Below are 16,935 nucleotides of genomic sequence, written 5' to 3' on the forward strand. Positions count from 1 at the left end.
GGTTATTTAATGTGTGGCTGAGGTAACTTGCTAAACAAAAGATTTGCCTAAAGGGCACAAAAAGTTTGTGTTTTTTTTAAATTATTTATTATTATATATAAGTCCACTATAGCTGACTTCAGACACACCAGAAGAGGGAGTCAGATCTCAATATGGGTGGTTGTGAGGCACAATGTGGTTGCTGGGATTTGAACTCATGACCTTCAGAAGGGCAGTCAGTGCTCTTACCTACTGAGCCATCTTGCCAGCCCACAAAATGTTTTAAGAGGAGAAAAAAAAATGCTGGAGACTGCCTTCAACCACTCTGTGTGTGTGTGTATGTGTGTGTGTGTGTGTGTGTGTGTGTGTGTGTGCGCGCGCGCGCGCACGCACGCATGCCTGTGTTTGTGTGAGTATGTATATGTGCGTGTTTAATTTTACATTTTTCTTTTTTGCTAATTGCTGGATGCCGTAAGGTAGCAGCCCTGTCAGTCACACTCTGCACTGACCCTATCAGCTACTTTCAGCACTGACCCCACCCCAATCCCTGATGCCACACCTTGCTGCCTGACTCAGCTTATCCTGTGGTGTCAAAGCTGACCTTTGACACACCAGTACTCTGCATCTGCAGACACACACACACCTGAAAAAAATCTTTGTCTCTGTGAAGGTGGAAATTGATTTAAAATGTATCATGTTGGTCTATGTTCTGTCTCTTCAACGAAATATCTGACTTGGGGCTTGGGACTTGCCTTTAATGCCTGCACTAAGGTCTATGATTTTGAGGCTAGCCTGGTTTACACAGCAAGTTACAGGTTAGCTGGGGCTACATAGTGAGACTCCATCAAAAAAAAAAAAAAAAAAAAAAAAAAAGAAGAAGTAATCCTGAGACAAAAGGCTTATAAAGTAAAAGCTTTTCTCTCCTGCGGCCTTAGGCTCTCTCTCTAAGCCCCACCTGTTGAGGCTTGCCCCTCCTCCAAGAGAACCATCCCATCATATGTAGAACTTGACACATTTATCCAACCACACCACCATCCATCAGGAAAAACCCAAGTGTGTCCAAAGTGGTATATTTTCATTAAATAAAATCAGTCCTGCTGCCTGGCTCTGTAAGTGATCAATATAAACAGAAAGAACATGGCCAGTGTCCCTCCTATCCCCTCCTACACAGGGCCTTCCCCTCCCCAGGTAGCCCCCCTCTCCATTTCTGCTTTTCTTTTTCTAGATTTATCCATTTTTTAATGTGTGGCCTGTATGTATGTAAATGCACCACATGTGTGACTGGTGCCCTCAGAGGTCAGGTCATCAGATGGCCTGGACCTAGAGTTATGGATGATTGTGGGCCCCCACAGGGATGCTGGGACTCAAACCCCGGTCCTCTGTAAGACAACAGGTGTTCCTAACCACTGAGCCTCTCTCCAGCCCCTCCCCCACAAGACACACCAGTTTTGTTTTGTTTTTTAAAGACATTTTTTCCTCTAGCCTAGGCTAGTCTATCTAGGCAAGGATGGCCTTGAGTTTCTAATCCTCCTGTCTCTACCTCCTGGATGCTGGGATTACAGGCATGCATAATGACACTTGGCTTATGTATATTTCAGATGGCAACCAAAGCTTCATGGACCACAGGCAAGCACTCTACCCTGACCAACCATCACTGAATATTTGGGGGACTGGAGGGGAGTTTTTTTTTTTTTCTCTTTCTTTTCTTTTCTTTCTTTTTTTAATTTTTGAGACAGGGTTTCTTTGTATAACCCTGACTATGCTGGAACTCAGTCCATAAACCAGGCTTGGCTCAAACTCAGAGTTTAGCGTGCACTACCCCATCCCGATTTTCAATACACCTTTTCTCTCTCTCTCTCTCTCTCTCTCTCTCTCTCTCTCTCTCTCTCTCTCTCTCTCTCTCTTGGTTTTTTCGAGACAGGGTTTCTCTGTATAGCCTTGGCTGTCCTGGAACTCACTCTGTAGACCAGGCTGGCCTCGAACTCAGAAATCTGCCTGCCTCTGCCTCTCTCTCTTTAAAAAAAAAAACAAGACACACACACACAAATCCACAAAATCAGAAACCCAAATAAACAAGTAAAAGACAAATAAACAAAAAATTCCCAAACAGAACAAAAGTCTACGAAGATAACATCAAGTTTGTCTTGTGTAGATCATGTACTCCTGGGCCTGCACTGAAGTGTAGCAAGGGTACCCTGTGAGACTCCATTGGAAAAACTATTATTTTTCTTTATAATTGGGTACCACTTGCAGGTGGGCTTTTGGTTAAGGTGAGAGACACTCCCTGACTCAGTGCTGAGACCCCAATATTACTGTTTTTAAATATTTTTGCCCCTCCCCCCCCCCTTTCAAGACAGAGTGTCTCTGTGTAACAGCGACACTTGTTCTGTAGGCCAGATTATCCTTGCACTCAACAAAGATCCAACTGTCTCTGCCTCCTCCGTGTTGGGATAATAGGCGTGTGCCTCCACCAATGGCCAATTTGTCTTTTTAAAGACAGTATCTCATGAGCCCATTGACCTTAGACACATGGCTAATGATGACTTTGAAGCCCTGGTCTACCTGCCTCTAACTCCTAAGAACTGGGGCTTTGGGTGAGCGCCACCCCAGCCTTATCCAGGGCTTTGACCTCTATAAAAGAGGAGTTACACAGCCTGTGCTCTTTGGAGACTGATTGCTTGGCTCAAGATTATATATCTGACTCATCCATGCTGTGTGTTGATGGGGAACCTCTTGCTGTATAGTATTCTATGGTGTGGCTATTTATTCTCCTGCTGGAAGGTTTCGGGCTCCATGAGCTGTATTACTATAAACCAGCCCCCCTTTTGTTTGTTTGTTTGTTTTTTTGAGGCAGGGTTTCTCTGTGTAGCTTGGCTGTCCTGGAACTCACTCTGTAGACCAGGCCCACCTGGAACTCACCAAGATCTGTCTGTTTCTCCTGTGAACATTCTCGCACATCTTTTTAAAAAAGAATCTGTATTATATTCTATTACATTCTTTGTTTATTTTGTGGGTGGTGGTGCATGCTGCGGCACTTGTGTGAAGGTCAGAGGACAACTCTTTGGAGCCAGTTTTCTCCTTCCACCTTTACATAGATCCTGGGGCTAAATTCAGGTTCAGGCTCAGCAGCAAACACCTCTATCCGCTGAGCCATCTTGCTGGCCCCTTGTGCATCCTGTGCTATGCTTTCTTGTTCCTTTCTATGTTCTATATGCCTGGGAATGGAGTTGGTGGGTCATGGCATAACCATGAGACATGGTTTTCTGCAGTGGAGACACAAGCATGATATGAGAATTCAGGTTGCTACTGGTCTTTCTCAACGCTGTGACTTGTTTTGTTTTTGTGATGCTAGGATTGAACCCAGGACCTTGCCTATGCTAGGCAAGCACTCTACCACTGTGCTACATCCCCAGTGCTGCACTGTAACCATGTGGATGAATGTTCTCTGTGCTTATAGTAGCATCTCTGTTTTAGTCGGGGTTTCTATTCCTCCACAAACATCATAACCAAGAAGCAGGCTGGGGAGGAAAGGGTTTATTCAGCTTACACTTGCACATTGCTGTTCATCATTAAAAGAAGTCAGGACTGGAACTCAAGCAGGTCAGGAAGCAGGAACTGATACAGAGGCCATGGAGGGATGTTCTTACTGGCTTGCTCAGCTTACTTTCTTATAGAACCCAGGTACCACCCACAATGGGTCTTCCCACCCTCCATCACTAATTAAGAAAATGTCCTACAGCTGGATCTCATGGAGGCTTTTCCTCAAGGGAGGTACAAAACCAGCCAGTACAATCTCCCTGACAACTAGTAAGGTTTAGCAGGCTGCAGTATGCGTTCTGGCCATCTGGGTATCATTTTCTGGGTATTGTTCTAGGTGTTTCTTGATAGAACTGTTCCAAACATTAAAAAAACATTTTCTGCACAGCTGGCTTTTCCTACAGAAGATGGCTCCCACTTTCTGGTGGTTTCAACCCTCACTTTTCCATCTCCTTCCCACAGCCTCAAAATTACTGCTGAATCCAAATTGGGAAGGAGGACCAAACTATTTTCCAAAATGGATAAACATTGGAAGGCCCCTGGATCCTCCTCTCTGGCACTGGCTGTAACTGGCCAGGCTTTTTGGGGGGATGGATTGGGTGGGGGTGGGGTGTAAAATGTTTTCATTTGCATTTCCTCATCGCTGAAGTTGAATATCTTTATAGGTATAAAATTTCAGCATATTCACAAGAATCATCGTTCATCGGGCAGATACCTTTTTCTACTTCTGTTTTCCATTGAGAATTCAATTTCAGCAGTGCGGTGATGGCGCATGCCTTTACTCCCAGCACTTGGAAGACAGAAGCAGGAGGATCTCTGTGAATTCTGGGCCAGCCTGGTCTGTAGAGTGAGTTCCAGACAGCCTATACTACACAGAGAGACTTTGTCTCAGAAAATAAATAAATTTAAATAAATTAAATTTTGACCGGGTGTTGGAATGCACACCTTTAATCCTAGCACTTGGGAGGCAGAAGCAGGCGGATCTTTGTGACTTTGAGGCCAGCCTGGTCTACAGGGTGAGTTCCAGGACAGCCAGGACTACCCAGAAAAACACTGTCTTGAGGGGAAAAAAAAAAGAATTAAAAATTTCAGGGCAAAGTGGTACAAGTCTTTCACTCTAGGTTTTGTTTTGTTTTACTTTAAAAAAAAAAAGATTTATTTATTTATTATATGTAAGTACACTGTAGCTGACTTCAGACACACCAGAAGAGGGCAGCAGACCTCATTACGGGTGGTTGTGAGCCACCATGTGGTTGCTGGGATTTGAACTCAGGACCTTCAGAAGAGCAGTCAGCACTCTTAACCACTGAGCCATCTCGCCAGCCCTTTGTTTTACTTTTTTTTGTTTGTTTGTTTAAACATGTTTATTACAACAGATACAATTCACATCTGACTAGCTTTATTTCTCCTTTCCCCTCCCACAACCATGTTCATTGGGCCACTTCCTTGTATTTGAGCAGTTAATGTACTTTCAGCACACTTGCCCAGCAGTACTTCTTAAAGTCCATTCTTAGATGAAAATGGATTTCAATAAGTTATACAAACATGGGTTATGCTTGCTCACTGTGACTTCCAGCTACTGTACATAGGAATGACAAGGTTATAGAAAAGTGCCACAGCAACAGTGCCCCAAGAAAGGAAAGGGGGCACCTTAAAAAAAATGGATAAAATCAGGCCAAGGAACTTCAGAGGGAATGGAACATACAGGAAATGAAAACATATCTTTGCAAAACAAATGGAGCAGCACTGCTCTTGATCAGGTGCAAGTGCTGGTCAGTTGTCTCATGATATTTGTACACTGCTCATAAGGTTCAAAATCGTAACCTCAGACACAGATCACCTGGCACTTGCACTGGATTTTTGAAAATTCGAGATTTCTAAATGATAAATTAAACCCTCCCCCCCAAATTTTTTCTTTTTCTTTTTTTAAAAAAAGGTAATTTTGCAGACAGGTTTCCATGTAAAAGGCTAGGTATTCAGCCACCTCAGCACTGATTAGTTTCAGATGTCTAAGCTCTGTTACATTTTGGCTTCCCATGGCTTCACTCTACAAAACATATTTACAACATGAAGATACATCTACAAGAAAGCTACATTTCAAGGGTTTTACAAATCAATCTTGTATATTTCCCCTGAATTGACTCTCACAGACCCCGTCCCCTTGTCATTTCATTTGCCCAGCTTAACGGTCCATAGTCTACTTAAATGCAGCTCAAAATGTTATGACTGGGCAATAGATTTACAGTTCCTCTATGAGATCATGTGCAATTATTCACATCTTCAAACCATGAAGGAATTCTGATTTTTTTTTTTTTTTTTAGCTTTTCGAGTTCCTTAACTTGTTGTCTCAAAAATAGTATCCTCTGCTCTCGCAAAGTTGCTTGAATTTCACATACTCGAACTAATGATCTCAAATTTTCTAACTCAGTACATATTTCTGACATATGTACACTTCCCATATTATGGGCTTCTTTACGCAATCTTGATGCCTGCTTCTCTGCATGGTCTGCGGGCCACCCTTGAACATGCTTTATGAGATTATCATTGACGTGCACCACTAGAGTAGAGTTAATGAGCACGCAGATCTAGCAGATGCATTCTGTGGTACAGCAGTTGCAGCTGATGCATTACTACTGCAAGTATGATTTGGACCAGGTGATGGACTTCTCCGGCTACTTAAGCGCTGAAGACTTCGTGGAGAAACAGGATCATGGCTCTGCTGCTTGTCAGCAGTTACAGGCTGCTGTGTAGCCGAATGTGACACTGGTCCTTGCTTAACTACTGGAGTACTAACCTTTGGCTGGGATGAAACAGGTGGAGTACTCATCAAAGGTTTCATAGGGACCGTATTAGTTTGAGGTGTGCTTATTCTTGGAGACACATAGGATCTTGGGGATGAAGCATCAGACGTCAGAGACATTGGAGACTGATTAGATGGCTGGGCTTGTGTAGAAAGCTGGGCAGCTTGAGAAATCAGCGAGGTGATGTTGAAAGCAGATGGTCCAGCAGTAAGAAACTTGTGGATGATAGACTGCAAGGAAGCTTGTGTTACAGCTGCTGTAAGAATTCCACTGGTGAAACCACGAGTGGCTGTTGCTTGCATCACCTCTCTTCTGTAACCCCTGTCTTTTGGGAAACTATTAACTGCCAATTTATTTGCTTCTTTTTGTCTCTGTTCTCTTTCAAGCCACTCTTTTGGTTTCTCCCACTGTGAAACTTCTGTGCAACAACTGTAGTAGTAATTTTTTCCAGATGAGCTAATGTGCTCAGACCAATCATCTGCAGAATCATAAAGTGCATCTGAAGTTTTGCTTGGATTATTGCTTGGATTAGAAGAATGTGAATTTGAACTATGTGGTTGTGTGAGTTTTCTTGTGGAGAGTAACTGGTCCCACCGCCCCTTTCTCTAACTCTCTGAGTGTGCACGTTTTTGGCCTTGTTGTGACCTGTGCTGTCACTGTATTTGTTTTCAGGACTATTAGATCTCCGCAACATTTTGTTTGGTGGTGAAGGATCTGCGGCGTCTCGCATCTTTTCATGTCTGTGATCACCACTACTGGGGTGACTCTTTGAAGAATACTTAAGTGCCTGTAAAACATCACCCCCCTGGAAAGGCTGAAAGTCCCCTCTCCGGTCGTGACAGCCATCACTGAGTCTCTGCTGTTTCCTCGCATACATTACCATCAATACCCGGCTGTGTGTGTGTGTCGGGGAGGGGGAGAGCGGCCGCGAGGCAGGCGCGCGGGCGGCGGGCAGCCCGGGCACCAGGTCTCAGCGCACCCTCGGCGGCTCGACTACCGCTTAGGGTCGGCTAGGGCAGAGGTGCCAACTACGGGGCGGCAGCGCGAGCCGTGGGGAGGGGGTGAGAGGTCGTGTTCCGGTCCCCGCGGAGAGCGAACGCCTCCAGCACCTTCCCTCCTCCTGCTCCGCCGCCGCCGGGTCCTTCTCGCCGCCTCCTGCCGCTGCTACAGCCGCCGCCGCTCCACCAACTACATCCTTGTTTTACTTTTTAAGACAAGATTTTTCTATGTAGCTTTCTCTGTCCTGGAACTTGCTTTGCAAACCAGACTGGCTTCGAACTCAGATATCCACATGTTTTTGCATCTCCAGTGCCACCATCACCTGGCTGGCCGCGTGTTCTTTACTTGGACATTAGGAGGCATGGCTAATGTACTGGGATTAAAGGCTTGCACCACCACATCCTGGATCCTGCTGGAGTGGGTTTTAAATGCAGAATTAAAGTTCCATTTGAGTCCTTACTAAAACCTATCAAAATCCAGAATTTTCTTTGTCCTTTATCACACTTTCCATTCCCTAACTAGAGCAGCATCCCCCACCTTCCCTCGAACGTGAAATCCCCAGGTTCGGAAACCTAACAAGTTGGAGGGTGCCGGCAGAGGGGAAATTGGAAGCGGAAAATCAGCCTTCGACAATGAGAGCTACTCCCTCTGGTGGTCAATATGAAAAGCTGCAGCCAGAAGAGCTTAAGACTGGGTTGGTGATGGCTCAGAAGCCTGAGCTGAGGGGTTGAGGCTGGATGCAGGCTGACGAACTGGTTCCGCGCTGCTAGCTTTGGCTGGAGATGAGCAGTCTGTTTTTCTCTCCGCACTGTCAGGATGGAGGATCCTGAGCTTCTGCCCTGAGTGTCAGGTACTGTGAGAATGAGACCTTACCTCATCTTCAAAGCAAACTCAGAGGCGTAAACCATTTCAGCTTACCGAAGTAACAACACCTCCCTTTCGGCCTTTTGTTGTAATGGGATCGTTGTGAACCCACGTAGGCCCTGGCATTTTCTCTTTTCCTCACACAGGTGCCCTTTCTCCAGATATGTATGACGACTCCAAGTTCACTGTTCTTCACGTTGCATTTCTTTCTTTCTTTCTTTTTGTTTGTTTGTTTGTTTGTTTGTTTGTTTTTTCGAGACAGGGTTTCTCTGTGTAGTCCTGGCTGTCCCGGAACTCACTTTGTAGGTTGGCCTCGAACTCAGAAATCTGCCTGCCTCTGCCTCCCGAGTGCTGGGATTAAAGGCGTGCACCACCATGCCCGGCTCACGTTGCATTTTTAAAAAAGATTTATTTATTTCATGTACGTGGGTATACTGTCACTGTCTTCAGACACAGGAGAAGGCAGCTTCGGATCTCATTACCGATGGTTGTGAGCCACCATGTGGTTGCTGGGAATTGAACTCAGGAGCTCAAGCAGTCAGGTCTCTTACCCACTGAGCCATCTCTCCAGCCCCCAAGGTCTCTGTTGTGGTCGACAGCGGCATTTCAGCCAGTGTGGCCAATAGGAACGCCACACTCTCTCCACAGGAATCTCTAACGCAGGGACCTCCGCCCACCTCCCACTGGGAGGTGTGTTCTCTGAATGAGGAAAGGTGAAGCTGAGGCTTTCTGTCCCCACTTCAAGCTCTCTGAGAGCTGAAGGAAGTCCCTTCAGCCGAGGGTCCTTTTCTGCAGGCAGGACTGTGAATTTGGCAGGCTGGCCCGTGCAGCAGTGTCCACACTCCCGTGTGGGGTGCTGTTATCTCAGTAAGACTCTGTGGTGAACTAAGTTTAAAGTTGAAGTGCACAGCATGGTAGGGGTTCTGAGACGTCTATCTGGAAAGAGACTGAGGTGTGGCTGGCGCGCCTTTAGTCCTTGCACTTGGGAGGCAGAGGCAAAGGCGGAGGCAGGTGGATTTCTGAGTTCGAGGCCAGCATGGTCTACAGAGTGAGTTCCAGGACAGCCAGGGCTACACAGAGAAACCCTGTCTCGAAAAACAAAAACAAAAACAGAGAGAGAGAGAGAGAGAGAGAGAGGCACTGCTCGACTGTGTGTGCCCAAGCACTGCAGCTAGAGGAAACGCTAGAGACTGGCTGTTGGGTCTCAGGTTGAACGTGGTTCTTCCTCTCCTGGAAATGATGTAAATTCTGGGCATATATGGAAGGACGAACATCCCGACCCTCACCCAAGGGGCCCTCACCCAAGGGGTTAAGCCATATATTCTTGTTTGTTTGTTTGTTTGTTTGTTTTTCGAGACAGAGACAGGGTTTCTCTGCGTAGCCCTGGCTGTCCTGGAACTCACTTTGTAGACCAGGCTGGCCTCGAACTCAGAAATCTGCCTGCGGTTAATCCATATCTTAACCCCCTGAACCGTAAACAATGCTTTATATGTGGCAAGAGGAATGTGGCAAGCATGACTAAAGGGAAGAGTCTGAAATCACCTCATGTGACCCTACAGTTGGCTGTATGATGTCATCACAGAGATCCTTGTAAGATGGCAGTGGAGGGCCAAGGGCACAACAGAAGACAGCTACATGGTGATGGAAGAGAGGCGCTTGGTAAGATGCTCTTTGAACCACAAGGAAGGGACCACATGGGGAACAGAACAAGGCAAGATGATAGGCTCTCTCACAGAGCATCCCGCAGATCCCCCCTTGCTGACACACTTTTAAGCTGGGTGTGACACTGTCTTTTCGTTGCTATGACAGAATACCCAAACAAAAGAAACTTCACCATGGAAGGATTTATGCTGACTCAGGCTTAGGGGTACAGTCCACCAAGGGGGAGGGGGAGGCAAGGGGTGGGAACATCAGGCAGCTGGCCACATTATGCCCACAGTCCGGAAATAGAGCCATACACACAGGCTTCTGCTCAGCGACCTTTCTCCTTTGAAAGCAGCCTGCAGCCTCAGCACCACCTATGTTCTGAGTGAGGCTTCCTTCTCAGTGAAACCTCTGGCCAAGTTTCACAGACACAACCAGAGGTGTCTTTCCTAATTGAGTCTAAATCCAGTCAGGTTCACAGTCAAGACTACCTACCTATCATGACACCGACTTTCCAACTTGTGGCCTCCATAAGTATCGACTTCTGTTGTTCGAGGTAGCCTTGTAGCAGCCCAGGATTACAGCCCTCCTCAGGCCCCACTAGGGCTCAGTTCCCCAGTATTTTTCTCTTCTATTCCCACAGCAACACCCTCGGCTGGCAGCCAGATCTCCTCATACCAACAGATTTGTTTGGTTTTGTTTGTTTTGTTTTGTTTTGTTTTTTTGGGACAGTGTCTCACTATGTGGCCCTGGCTGGCCTGGAACCCACTATATAGATTGAGCTGGCTTTGAACTCACAGAGATACATCTTTTGCTGCTTTCCGAGTGCTGAGATTAAAGGTGTGCATCACCATGCCTACATGGCTGTCCTATCCCATCCTTGAGAATCAAACACCACTTCCTTCTGGAGCCTGCTGCGGCCAGCCATTGGTGGGAGGGGAAAGGCATGACTCTTAAAGTGGGGAGCTCCTTCTATCTCCATGGACCTGTCCCCCTGCCAGGCGACAGGAAACTCTGCAGAGGTTTGGCTGGTGGAATAAGTGAGTGATATGTACAGTGAGTGATATGTACAGTGAGTGATATGTACAGTGAGTGATATGTACAGTGAGTGATATGTACAGTGGTGTGGGGATGTGCTCTCTAGGCCTCCAGGGGAAGGAAATCTGTGCTCTGCTGGACCTGGTGCCCTCCTGAGCCTGGGGCTCATCTTTAATACAAAAGGTCACTTTGAGTCTTGGGCAGGTTTCCTCAGACACTTCACAAACCCTCCAAGCCTTCAATGCCCCCAAACTGACACTTTTTCTTTTGTACTCCCTGGCTCTGGGTGGTCCCACCACTCACCTGCCCCTGCCCCCAACACAGGACTCGGGAGCAGGGCACCCAAAGTCTTCCTCCTTCCTTACCTCATATTCCATTCTTTCTTAGGGTGTGTACTCGTTCATACCTGTGCCTATGTGTGCACCTTTGTGGAGGCCGAAGGTTGTCTCTGTCTCACCAGCACTGGAGTGACAGATGTACACTGCTGGCTGGGCCTGGCTTTGTATGTGAGGTCAGGGATCTGAACTCAGGGAATCGTGCTTGCTCAGCAAACATTCAACTCACCTGGGCATCTCCTCAGCCCCCTGCTTCCAGTCCTTTAGAAAGCACAGCTACTTCTACCAGGTATCGCTCTCTTCCTCTTTCAGCCACATCCCACACTGCCATCTGCCTGATCACTTCTTTACTGGCCTCATCCATGCTGTCCTTGACTCCGGGTCCCATCCATTTCCTCCTTCACAGAGCAGAATCACTGGAATTTCTAGAACCTATTTCTAACCATGTTCCTCTCTTGCTCAGGCAGAGAAAGGCCCAGACAGGATTCCCTCCTGTATGCAGCCCATGGGGCCCCTCATCTTTGGACATCATCCGCGTTTCTTAAGAGACCACAGTGACTGATGGCAATGGCCCCAGTGTCACCTGCCAGCTCAGTTGTGACACTCAGTTCCATTTCCCTCTGTAGCCACTGCCGTGACCTGAAGAGACACTGCTCTGCCAGGCCAGGAGAGTTCTCGTAAGGCCTTCTGGGACCTGAGATTTACCCTTATCATGGTGAGCATTATAAATGGCTCCTGCATTAAACACTATTTACTGCCGTAAACATTTTAAAAGGATTTTTATTATCTCCAGTTTGGGAAAGAGCACATTACTCATTCTCTTTCCGAGACTCGAACTTGTATTGATAATAACCGAGATGAGGCTGTCCTGGATTCCCCTCGACTAGCTGGCATAACACCGCTCTTGTAGAGGTCGGAGAGATGGCTCAAAGGTTCCCAGCACTTGCTGTTCTTGCAGAAGACTTAGGTTCAGTGTCCAGCACCCATGAGGTGGCCTCACAGCTTCTGTAACTCCAATTCCAGGGTCTAGTGTTTCCTTCTGGCCTCTGAGGACACTAGGCCCTCAGATGGTACACACACACACATGAAGGCACTCATATATGCATGAAATAAAAATAAGTACATCTTTTAAAAATAATTCATTTATTTTTATTTTATGTGCACTGGTGATTTGCATGTATGTTTTGCATACATACGTGTATGTTTGTGTGAAGGTCTTGGGTCCCTGGGAACCAGAGTTACAGACAGTTGTGAACTGCTATATGGTTACTGGGAATTGAACTGGATCCTCTGGAAGAGCAGCCAGTGCTCTTATCTGCTGAACCATATCTCCAGGCCATGTAGCACAAGCCTTTAATGCCAGCACTTGGGAGGCAGAGGCAGAGGATCTCTATGAGTTCCAGGTCAGCCTGGTCTACAGAGCCAGTTCTAGGACAACCAACGTGACACAGCAAAATGCAAAAAAACAAAAAACAAAAACCAAAAACAAACACCCCCCAAAAAACCTAAATAAATAGATAAAACAAAAATAATATAAACCCTGCACTTGTCAACATTTATTTAAACATTTTTGGTGTTTATGTATTTATTACATGTGTTTACACATTTGTATGTATGCATACCAGAGGTCATTGTTGAGTGTTCTTTGTTGCTGTTGCAGATTTTTTTTTTAATATAGATTTCTGATTTGCTTGGCCTGTGCCCTCCTCGCCACCATGGGGATTGCTGCTGTGCCTGGCTTTCCATGCGAGTGCTGGAGGTCTGAACTCAGGTCCCCACGCTTGCACAGCAAAGCGCTCACCGATTGAGCCAACTTCCCACTCCAAGTGCCTATTTACTTTGAGACTGTTGTTTTCTTATCCTACTTAGAACCCAGACATTCTTCTGGACGCTTAAATCATTTGTGTATGTTCTTTTTTATCTTCTTAAGCTAGGATTTCTCTATGTAGCCTCTGCTGTCCTGGAACTCTCTTAAGGTTTGGCTCCTCTAGGGGCTCAGGGTCCCCAGCTAGGTGGAGAGAGGCCAGACCACAGGCTCTTGCACACATGGTCTCATGTCTAGTATGGCATCAGAGATGTGGGCTGCTGTGCTATGCAATGATTTCTCACTCCATCTATTTTTGGTTCACAGTCTGCTCATTCACCGAGACACAGAGTTTGGCCAGCCTCCTCCCCCACTGCACTGGTTCTTTGCATCGGAGCAGCCAAGTGTCTTATCGTATGTGAGAAAGATGGGGAAGCCTGCTTTCTTCACTGCGCATGGGCACCGAGGCCTCTATGCAGTTGGTGTTCTCACTTGGCCTGCCCGACAAGGGTGTTTCCCTGACAGCTCCTGCTCTCCCCTCACTGTCCCCAGTGTCTCTGGTTTACTGTCTTTCTGAAGAGGTGCAGAAGAAGGCTAAATGTACATCCTATGGGCCAAGTTCGAGGCCATGCTCTCTTGTATTCCCCAGAGGCAAATCAACTACTGATAAACTCCTTCCCCTGACCACTGCACAGGATCTTGCTATTTAACCACCAAGAGAAGGCTTATCTTTTAGAGAGAAAAAAATAATCTGAACACTCATCATGAAATAGTCTATGTCAGCAACCCAGTCAGATGGCTTGCCACTTAGAGGAAGTGGATGGCTGGGGTCCAGTTTCTATTCCAACTGCAGTCATTCTGCAAAAGATGGCAGCACAAACTTGGCTCAGGCTCTGTCCCCCATTTTTTATGTGCTGCTCACATAACTATGGACAATGCTTCCCTGCTTGACAAGCAAAGAACAGGATCTCTAAAGAATGTTCCAGATAACATCGCGTGAGCAGTTTTACCACCACATCATATCACTCTCTACCATCACTACCACCAGCACCATGACATCATCTCTATCACCCCCATCAGCACCACCACCAATATCCTCATCAACATCATCACTATCATCATCCCTACCACCATCACCACCACCATCATTATCAACAACACCTTTACTACCACCAGGGCCATGTCCATCACTATCATCACCATCACTAACCACCGAAATTATTACCATCAGTACTACCATCCCTACCACTGCCACAGTCACCTCCATCATCACCAATGTCACCACTGTCACCACCGTCACCACCGCCACCACTACCCCATTTCTATAATCACCGTCTTCACCACCCCATCCCAGCACCATTGCCACCACACCCATTAAAGCAGGCGGGTGGAGAGATGCATTAATCAAAGTGTAAGGGTAACTCTCAGATCTATGTGGCTTTCCTCCCCATTTCCCTCCATTCTGTCTCCAAGGACTGCTGGGATTTCTCACCGGGCTTCTCTGCTGTCCTTAAGCTTGCTTAGACCTGAAGTCTGTCTCTGTCCCTGCCCACTCCTTCCTGGCTTTCTCTGACAATGGTACGGATTTTCTCTCAGATTGTCCCCTTTACTCGTCCTCTGGTTGATTCGTTGGATGAACTTTTTTTTTTTTCTATATGCCTTTTGATAAATGTAAGTGTAGGGTGGAAATAGGATAAATAAAACAGGCAAGATCCCATGGAGCTCGGAGTATTCAGCAGCTAACAGCAGGTGGTAGAGAGTGTTACACAATAATTAGGGGGGGGGGTTTGGTTGTTTTTGGGTTTTTTTTTGTTTTGTTTTGGTTTGGTTTTTTGAGACAGTTTTTCTGTGTAGCTCTGGCTGTCCTGGAACTCACTTTGTAGACCAGGCTGGCCTCGAACTCAGAAATCCGCCTGCCTCTGGCTCTCGAGTGCTGGGATTAAAGGCGGGCGTCACCATGCCCAGCTATGTTTTTGTTTTGACTAAGTTTTATTTGCTTTGTTTTTGAGACAGGGTTTCTCTGTGTGGCCCTGGCTGCTCTAGAACTCACTCTGTAGACCAGGTTGGCCTCAAATAGATCCACCCTGGCTCTGCCTTCCCCATTGCTAGGATTAAAGGCGGGCGTCACCACTGGCTAGTGAACGGGTTTTTAAGTGAGTAAGATGATTTCAGAGTAGAATGCACTACAGGTTAAGAAAGCAGAGTGACATAAAAGGACTGAGGGACCTCACATTGGATTCTGTCCCTCATTAGAAGCAGCCTAGTGAGCTTCAGCGACAGACAGGCAGTGGGGCACCCAGAGCACAGCCAATGACAGGAGACTGATGCTCACACACCCTAGCAAGCTTATGGAGAGTGTTGAAAGCCGAGGTTGGGAGCCTAGATTTTATTCCCCAGGCAGTGAGACCCCAGGAATGGATTCCCTAAGAAGGGAATGTCGGTGATCCCTGGGGCAGATACACAAAGATCCCTGGATTCATGAGTGAGTCATGTCAGATAGCCAGGAAAAGTGCCCATGGAATTGCATGTGCTCTGTCACAGAGCATGGGAGAGGAAGGCAATGCCATACTTCTCAAAAAGCCATACCTGCCAAAAAGCCCAGCAAAAGGAAATGATAGGCTTAATTCACTTGTGAATACTAATACAGTGATTCTTAACACTTTGTAGAGGAATTCTGAAGCCCTTATTTTTAATTTTTTTAAGATTTATTTATTTATTATATGTAAGTACACTGTAGCTGTCTTCAGATACCAGAAGAAGGCATCAGATCTCATTACAGGTGGTTGTGAGCCACCATGTGGTTGCTGGGATTTGAACTCAAGACTTTTGGAAGAGTAGTCAGTGCTCTTACCCACTGAGCCATCTTGCTAGCCCCTGAAACACTTTTAAAAGAACAGCATGCCACTACTGAGCTGGCGTTCTATCAAAAAAGCAAGCACGACTGAATAAGAATGACTGTTATTATAATTAAATATGTTGACAAATCAAAGCAGGAAACATACGGTTGTCTATAAAGAGACTGGAAAAGCACTTTTTGTAAGTTCATCATCTCGTAATTTTTTTTACAAGACTTTCCGAGGTAAATAGGAGTTGACGGATAGTTTCTAAATATTTTATGTCAAAATTCACCATGATGCTTAATGGAAAGTTACTGGAACATTCTTATTAAAGTTCAGGAAAATAATTCTAGAGATACAGTAAGGGTGACTGAGTAAGAAAAAGACATAGGAAGTTTAAAAGTGAGAAAGGAGGAAATTTACTTAAACAGTAAATTCAAGGCAAGTTGCATCTTATGAACAGTAGGCTGTTTTGAATGATTTCTGAGAAGAGAGGAATCCTTGAAAAATATCTGACAACCACGTTGCTTATTGTATAGTTACTTTCTTCATTGCTGTGACAAAATATCTGATAACAAGCAACTTACAAAGAAGGTTGGGCTGGAAACATGGCTGAGTGGCTGAGCCTGTGCAAGGCTTGGTTCTCAGCACCAAGGCTGGTCAGGCAGTTCACAACTTCCTGTAACACCAGAAACAGTCACCTGCACTCATGTGCATACACTCATAGACTCTCATAGACAGACACACATACACACACTCACACACACACACACACACACACACACACACACTCATAAACTCTCATAGGCAGACACACACACTCATAGACTCTCATAGGCAGACACACAATACACTCATAGACTCTCCTAGACAGACACACACACACACTCACACACACACACTCACACACACACACACACTCATAGAGTCTCATAGGCAGACACACACACTCATAGACTCTCATAGGCAGACACAGAATACACTCATAGACTCTCATAGGCAGACACACACACACACTCATAGACTCTCATAGGCAGACACACTACACTCATAGACTCTCATAGGCAGACACACTACACTCATAGACTCTCATAGAC

The 16,935-nt window shown here is 46.1% G+C and overlaps 1 long non-coding RNA gene and 1 pseudogene across 2 annotated transcripts; one reads left to right on the plus strand and one right to left on the minus strand.

Moving 5' to 3' along the window:
• Gm18943 (predicted gene, 18943) lies at positions 5,800-7,200 on the minus strand (annotated as a pseudogene).
• On the plus strand, positions 9,739-13,418 carry Gm34062. 2 transcript variants are annotated; one of them, XR_378360.2, is made up of 4 exons: positions 9,739-9,839; positions 11,250-11,486; positions 11,661-11,912; positions 13,329-13,418. It is a non-coding gene; the product is annotated as a predicted gene, 34062 (long non-coding RNA). The 2 variants fall into 2 exon arrangements; XR_869818.1 differs by lacking the exon at positions 13,329-13,418 and having other exon boundaries at positions 11,661-11,951.
• Positions 13,419-16,935: the final 3,517 nt, after the last annotated feature.

This window comes from Mus musculus, chromosome 7 (genome assembly GCF_000001635.26).
Source record: "Mus musculus strain C57BL/6J chromosome 7, GRCm38.p6 C57BL/6J".
NCBI lineage: Eukaryota > Metazoa > Chordata > Mammalia > Rodentia > Muridae > Mus > Mus musculus.